Below are 8,051 nucleotides of genomic sequence, written 5' to 3'. Positions count from 1 at the left end.
TCTGCGCTTGATCTGTTCCCTCTGTGGCTGTGGTGGGGAGGAAACCCTTGTAGCGGAAGGTCTTGGAAACTGTCTCAGGTAACCACAACCATGGGAGGATGGGCATTGGGCAAGTAGGGGATGCACGGGGCACCCATGTTCCAAGGTGATTCTGGAGATGCAGGCATGTGAGTGGCTACAGGTGACCTGTGACGTGGACTTTATTTGGAACAGGTAGGGAGCAGCAGAGGGTGTCTTTGTGACCAGCCCTGAGCAGATGTCAGGGACTCATGAATTTTCCCTTCCAGCAGGTCTGGCAGGTAGAAGTTCTGTAGCCTGGGGATTCATTTATCAGTAGCAGGATTTTTTCATCAAATGATTTCTTGTGCCGTGAACCAGACTGGCGCCTCAAAGAGGAGGGAACATTTGGATCTATGTCCTTATGGGTCAGAGAGCAGGGAGGGGCTGGGCTCCAGGCTCAGCAGCTGCCTTGAAAAGTCCCATAGCCTGGGAGGTCAGAGGCAGGTCGTGAACCCATGACTTCTGCCCCAGCTGGGGCTGTGCCCTCTTGCCTGCAGAAAGGGCCTGAGTTACTTATTCATCAACACTGGTTGCCTTTCATTTCCACGTGACCCTTTTGGCCAAGGATTCACTTAAAAACAAAAGGCAGGGGCAGTTGCTCATTGAAGGCCCAAGGCTCAGCTCCAGACCCACGGCTAACATCCCTTTCCATTTAGTGCCAAGGTGCAGACCCCCATGGGGAGATGTCCCAGTCTCCCCTGCTCTTCTGTTGCAGTTGGCAACTATAGCTGGCCTCTAAAAGTTTATCCAACCTGGATTCCATCTGCAGCTGAGTCCTGAGTGCCAGGGAAGGTGAGAACAGACATCCCTATGGGACATGGTTTCTCACAAGCTCTGGGAAAGAAGCTTCCGGGACCTCTGGCACATGGGTTCCCCTGGTTTTTTCCCACCTCCGTGAATTCCCATGGAGGAAGGTAGCACCCAGGTTTCTGGGTCTGGGTTTGTTTGGCTCTCTGGAAGCATTTGCTAGAAGGGCATTGGTAAATTAGGGATGGTAAAGAGACACAAAGCCAAGAGAAATCCTAGCCATAGATAAAAAGTGCAAAGGATGACCTGGGAGTGAGCTACAGGAGGGGGCGTGACCTGAGTAACCACATCTGGTCCTTGAGCGCGTTTGAGGGGGGAGGGCACCCAGGTATCCTGCAACCTGGACATTTCCCCTGTCACCAGGGTGAGGGGAGCATGGCAACATAGGGTGCAGATTCTGGCAGCTTGTCTCCTTGATTTCTGGGGACCCGGGAAAGGGCTCAGGTGTAAGGTGGGAAGCTGGGTGGAGCTGGGAGGGAAGGGGAGGAAGGGAGAAAAAGCTAGTGTTTCCGCAGCCCAGGTCCTCCAGAACCACAGCCTTTAACTTAATGCCTGCCCAGAAGAGAAGACATCAGGGGTGGGGGGGCTGGAGGAGGGGCTGGGGAGCCCAGCCAACACTCATCCTCCTCTTCCCAACCAGGGCTGTGATCAGATGGAAGGACTCTGTGGGAGTGATTGAGGAACACCAGGGCCTGAGAGAGCGTGGGGCAGAGGGGTCTGGATCTCTAAGCTCCTGGAAGGGTGAGGAGGGCGGGAGAACTTGCGCAGGAGCAAAGTGGGGGGAAGATCCTGCTAAGGCTGGAGGAGACACCCAAGAACCCATTCACTGTCATCAGCACAGACCCAGAGCTGGACGGCTGGCGGTGTGGGGGGATTCACAGACACCAAGCTGTCCATGAGCTCATCCCCGAGTGCCCGGTGAAAGGCCAACACCCAACATCCCAGCTCCGGCCCCACTGCCCTCTGTCTCTCCTTCAACCACCAGCTACCCCTCAGGCCTCCCTGCCTCATCTCTGATTTCACAGCCAGAGCTACCAGGCCGTGGCGACCCCTGCCCCTCTCCTGGGTCCCCGTAGAGGCTGTGCCAGGCAATCAGCTGAGGAGAGCAAGAGCTCCTTTCAGAAACTGTAGTGGTGATGGTGATGGTGGTGGTGGTGTGTGTGTGCGCGTGTGTGTGTGCGTGCGCGCACGCGCTTGGGGGGAGTGGAGGGGTGGGAAGCTGACAGCTAGCAAACGGGAGGGTGTGTGGGTGAGTCAGCCGTGTTAATGAGAAACACCACACCCCGCTGATTAGGACTAATGAAGATCAGGGAGGGTGGGGTTTCAGTCGGTGATATCTTTATAGGGCCGGGGGAGCAGGACTGCGCCCCCAGTCACATTTCTTCCTTAGCAAGGGCACGAACAGAGCCACTTTGGCTACTTGCAGGAAGAATGGAGGTTAGACACAAGGATGAACCGTCCAGGTCAAGGGAGTCCTACCTGGGAAGGGGTGGAACCAGGAGTCTGGGCAGAGACCATACATGGGGGGAAGTGGTGTGAGATCCTGCAGCACCTGCTCCCATTCCTGCCCTTCCTCTGATTTCTCTATGTTGACACACTCCAGAGACATTCCTGCCACTCGGAGCTGTACCCCGCAGTGGCCTAAGTGCCTTTTGAAATCTAACTGACATCTGAAGAGGACCTGATGGAGGGGGTGCCGTGGAGAAGGCTCCAGGCTGTGTCCCTCCCATCGGCAGCCTGGAGGGGAGGCTCTGGTTTGAGGCATTGACGGTCTATGCAGATGTTCACGACCCAGGGGGGCCTGGCAGGGCTGAGGGCAGAAGGGAGATGGGGTGGGGGAAGGCCTGGGCATCGCCGAAGGCCCTCTTTGTGGCTGCCCTGTCCTCATGGCAGAGACAGAGGCCCCCCGAGAACCCGCAGTGTCGCCCACCCTCCATGCCATCTCAGCCAAGGGCAAAGGCACCGGGCGCGCCTCGCAGATGTTCCAGTCTGCTGTGTGTGCCGGCCTGCAGGGAGGGAGGGCAGAGGCTGGGAGGGGGGACAGGATGGGTGTAGGCAGCACCTCCAACACCTAATTTGCATTACCGCTGACACCCTTCTGGACCAAGAAAATGGAGCCCGAAATAACAAAGGGGGAGGTGATTCCCTGAGGGGGCCTCTGAGGTTCTCTTTCCTTGCCTCCAAGCTCCCGGTGCTGAGGGCAAGAGGGCAGCCCCACAGCCGGCCCCTGGTTAGGGAAATGCACCTACTGCTGCTCCAGACACCCCATCCCAGCCTCCCACTTCCCTTGGCCCCAGACCCCCCAGCCCTGCCCCTTTCCTTCCTGGGAGCCTATTCCACCCACCCTTCCTTCCTCTGGGAACCCTCTCCTTGGAGCCCCCCTCACACCTTCGCTGACCCCAGCTCTGCCCAGCTGGGGAGTTGTTCTCTCCAGACCCTCCTGCCTCCCCCTTCAGACTAGGCATTTCCCAGGGCAGGGCCCAAACAGCCCCTGCCAACCTGGGAGCTGCTCAAGAGAACATTCTGCATGAGAAATAATCCAAACAATAGCAGGGGAGCTTATGAGTAGATTCTAGAAATGGTGCGAGGTGGACCAGGGTCCAGTGTGAGACCCCGGCCCTAGGGCTGCGGGGTGGGAGGGAGAGGGGACTCCCAGCTCCACTGGAAGAGGACTCTGTCCATCGGAGGTATTGCTAGATGTCAGGTCTCTGCCCTGTAAGATCCTTGGAGAAAAGGACCAGGACTGTTCCATTCTGACGTATGTTTCCTCTGCCCCAGGGACTACCGCACCGACCCCCAGCACCACATTTGGTGCTCGATTTATATGCACTGAATTTACTTCTATCCCAAAGAGGGCAGGGAATGATGTGGCAGCCAAGGCTTGGAGGCGGGAGGCAGCGAGTGTGATGGGCTGAGGAGAGGGAGATGGGACCCTCTGCCGGAGGGTCCTGGGACCCGGACGAGCCAACGGTGAGGGTGGAGGCAGAGCAGAAGGACCTGGCAGGGAAACCAGGTCGCGAGAGACAGCCGAGAGAGCTGTGAACACGCTGTGGGGAGGAGCGAAGGATGAGCTGAGAACTTCCCCCACTCCCCTCCAGAGATGCTATTTTGGAGGGAGAGAATATATGCAGTGCAGGGGGCAGGGTGGGGGGAGTATGGCAGCTTCCACAGGGTCAGCGGGACCCCCCCTCTGCCTCCACTCTCCCCGGTCAACCATCTTCACTGGCCCTGAGACCCCGCCCCCGCCCAGCACTTCCCTCCTCATTGGGAAAATCTTGCTCTCTTGAGAGCAGGAGGAGAAAGAGCTTGGAGATTTGCAACTGGCTTCTTGGCACCCGCCTGAGGGTCCCCTGGGTCCCCCCCTCCCCCCTAGGGAGAAGCTTCTATTTCCATGACTGCCTTGGAATGAAAATGTGGAGGGTACCATGGGGCACAGGGTGAGACAGGCACCGAGTACGGCTCGGGGGGCCTGAGCACTTCTTGTCCCCAGCTCCATACTTAGGCACTCAGCATGGATCCCCCTCTGGCACCAAACAGGGAGGGAATTTGGTGTTAAAAGAGACCAGGGCAGAGGCTGCTTCCGGGGCCAGCTGGGTTAACCCACAGGAGGTCCAGCCCCTCCGGGTGGAAGCCCATCTTGCCCCTTTGGGCCAAGGAGGCTGGACAGAGGTCAGTGTGAAGTAGAGCCTTGCTTGGCAGGAAGGGAAATTCCTGTGCCCCAGCTCAACCCTTCTGAGGGGCCCTGACTCATTTTGGGATGAAGGCTCCAATGCCCTGCGGGTTTCTGTGGTAGCTGGGGCAGGGGGCGGGCAGAGTGTGTAGAGAGCACTGGGGACGAGGGGAGACTTTTGTTTTCGTTTTTGGAGCTTGGCTGTTCACTGCCTGAGAGCTCAGCTTCATCTGAAGGAGCAAAGGTTGGCTGAGATGGGAAGAAGGTGCTGGGCACGGCTGCAGTAGTAGGAATGTTAGGTTAGACTTTAGGCAGAACTTCCTGTGAAGACGCTGGGACACATTTCCCAGATGAACTGAGGGATCTGGTTCCCTGCATATTTTCCACAGTGAATCCCTCCCGCTCTCTAAGGCTGGGCGTTTGGGCTGCCATTGAGGCAGTGCAGGCCAGAGGCAGACAGATGAGCAGAATGACCCAGTGCAGGCAGCGGGGGTCGGAAGGGTCCAGGGAGGAAGGATGAGAGTGGGTGCCGGTGTCAGAAGACATATGTCCCCACCCCAGACATGGGTGAGGGATCTGAGTTAGAAGACCACAGGTGAGAAAGCCTGTCTCACCTCATTCCCTCTCCCACTGTCCTAGCGTCACGCTTTTCTTCTTCTGGCCCTTATAGACCAGGGAGGGAAGGAGAGGAGGGGAAAGCAGCCACAGTGAACGGGCTCCTTCCCCTGTGCCTGGAGCAAGAGGCCTGCAGGACTTCTTGGCGGGGGAAATGGGGGCACTGGAGCCAAATTCCCTGTGGTAGAGGAGCTGGGGGGGTGATCAGCAGAGGGGCAGGGGGAATGCAGGAGCCCGTGTTATTCCGTCCAGGGCCCCCTGCTCCAGAAGGATGCCCAGTCCAGGCTTTCAGCCCACGGTGAGTAAGGGGATGGGGCCAATTGAATGATGATCACATCCCTCCCCCTTCCTGGGGCCCGTGGCCTTGTGGGTGTTGCAGGAGCTGAACTCTCCCATTCCCCAGCCCCCAACAGCAAAAGCAATCTGTGGATGGGAGGTGGGGGAGGATCAGGGGATGGTGTGAAGGAGATAGGTCACCCAGAGAGGCATGGGTGAGGGGCAGGGAAGAGGACAGTGCCCCCTGGTGCTGGCCTTTATGGTGGGCCCAGCACACACAGGAACTTACCTGAGGGATCAGAGGGCCCCTTGCGTGCCCTGGCATCCCACTCCCTCCTGGACTGACAGGTGGTTAAGCCTGAGGACAGAGGAGGGACTGAACAGGACTTGGCACGGGGGTCTCTGAGCTCAGCGATTTGTGTGTGTCGGGTCTCAGGCGTGGCCCTAGTCCCCCACAGTGAGCACATGTGGGTCTTTTCCCCACGGTGGTCCTCCACACTCATCCTGTCACACATAGCCCCAGATGCACAAAGCGCACACACATCCTTCCAAAGTCCCGGTTGTGTGTATACACACACACACACACACACACACACACACACACACACACCCTTCCTCACTTATCAGGCTCCCAGTGACACCCACCTGCAGAGACACACTCCTCCCAACACGCATGGCCCACACGCACAGTCTCAAACAACCAGGAGCAGAGTGCCACACAGTATGTCCCAGGTGCCTCAGGGACATAGGCACGCACTGCCATTCATTCACACGTGACCCCACGTGGACCCCAGGAGCAGTGCACACCAACACATGCGTGAAGTCCCACGTGCATATGCTCCTGGCTTTGAAGTTGACCCCGTTATCCAGTGGTGTGCTGGTAAATGTTCAACAACGGGCTCTCCAGTTTGAGCTGCCACTAGGATAGCACTGAGCATTGGGAAGAGACACACATAATCAGCTCTTGCGAGCTGGTGTAAGCCAGCTCTAGCCCACCACTCCACTATCCTTTGTAGAAATCACATGATAAACCTTAACTGCAGACGGGCAGCCCCCAGGAGGGCTGCCCCTGGGCAGCAGTGACTCATTAAGGCAGCTTTTTCCCCATGGGGGTGCCTCCCCTTCCCTAACTTCTCCACCCCACACACCCCTCTCCTGTCCAGACCCCACTTCCTGTCCCAGGTATGGAGGGTGACAGACCCAAAGCTACTTCAGGCAGGCTTCCAGGAGGAGGAGGACAAGGAGATGCCGCATGTTCTCAGAAAAATGCAAAACCTCTCTGTGCCCAGCTGCTGATGCTCTGTATCTGCCCCCTTGTGCCTGGCCCACCCCTCGTTTCCTGATTCTTCTCCCTGATCATTAGGACCTGAAGTCTGGTCAACATTAAAAGCTGAGAAGGGGAGAAATTTGCACCTTGTGGGGCAGTGACGGGAGGTGCTCAGAGCCTGTTCTGAGAGTGAGGACCTCTCGTCCTACCCAAGCTCTGAGAATGTTGCATCACTTCTCAGAGATTCTGCTCCTCAATTAGAAAAAAAGGGGAAGGGACTGGACTGGGTTGTTTTAATTTCCCTCTCGGTGCTGACCTTTTGGCATTCTATATTTCTGAGATTCTTCTAAAATCGACTCCCTTATCGCTAATCCGGATCCCTTCTCAGCTCACGAGGGAAGTGAACAGATGTGGTTTGGGGACTGGGGGCAGTGAGTGCCGTAGCCGAAGGAGCTGGAGGCTAGGCCTGGGCGTCTGGATCTGGGGCCTGACAGCCCGTTTTCATCTGGAGGACCTTCCAGCAGCCTCTGTTCTCTTCGCTGTGGCTCCTGAATTATTCCTGCCACACACACATATTAGAGGAAAAGGGGAGGGGAGGGAGAGAGAGGAGAGAGGGAGGGAAGAAGGAAGAGAAAAAGGAAGGAAGGGAGGAAAAAAGAAAGAAAGAAAGAAAAAGAAAGGAGAGAGAATGAAAGGAAGGAAAAGGAAAGGGAATGAAAGAAAGGAAAGAAAAAAATGAAACCAAAAGGAAGGAAAAGAAAAGTGTTCACCCTGGATCCAGGAAGCAGCCAACCTAACCAGTCAAGTTGCTGGGGGGACATGGAGAGGATGGGGGAGAGCGGTGTTCCTGGTTGTTACAAACTCTTCCCTGTGAATCTGTGAGGTGGGGGCAGTTCCGGGCCTTCCTGAGCTTGGGCTGAGTCGTGCCAGGGCAGAGCTGAGTGCCCTCACTCTGCCCCATCAGTGCCCCGGGCAGGGGCTGTGGTCCAGGAGGCAGCCCACTCCTCTGCCCACAGCCTCCTGCTGCTGCATTGCTGCTCCTTCTGAAAACAACTGAAACCACAAAATTGGCTTGTGGTTGGGTGAATATCAGTCACTGCTCTTCAGCTTGGCTTCCTAGGATGACTAAGGGGGTTGGAAGCCCCTCCTATTAGCCCCCCAGATTTTCAGAGGAATCAGAGGCAGACATGGAAAAGTGGTTTCTTTTGGAGGCTTTTGCTGGAATCTGAGCTCCCAGATGGCAAGGCTGCAGGCACTGTATTGCAGCATGTCTGTGGGCCCAAGGGTTTGGGAGGTCACCAAGGTGGAGGGTAACATTATTCCTGGGCTACCTCACCCAACAGCTTGGAGAGGGAG

Source organism: Pseudorca crassidens, chromosome 19 (genome assembly GCF_039906515.1).
Source record: "Pseudorca crassidens isolate mPseCra1 chromosome 19, mPseCra1.hap1, whole genome shotgun sequence".
In the NCBI taxonomy this organism is placed as follows: Eukaryota; Metazoa; Chordata; class Mammalia; order Artiodactyla; family Delphinidae; genus Pseudorca; species Pseudorca crassidens.
This window is presented reverse-complemented; position numbering follows the sequence as displayed.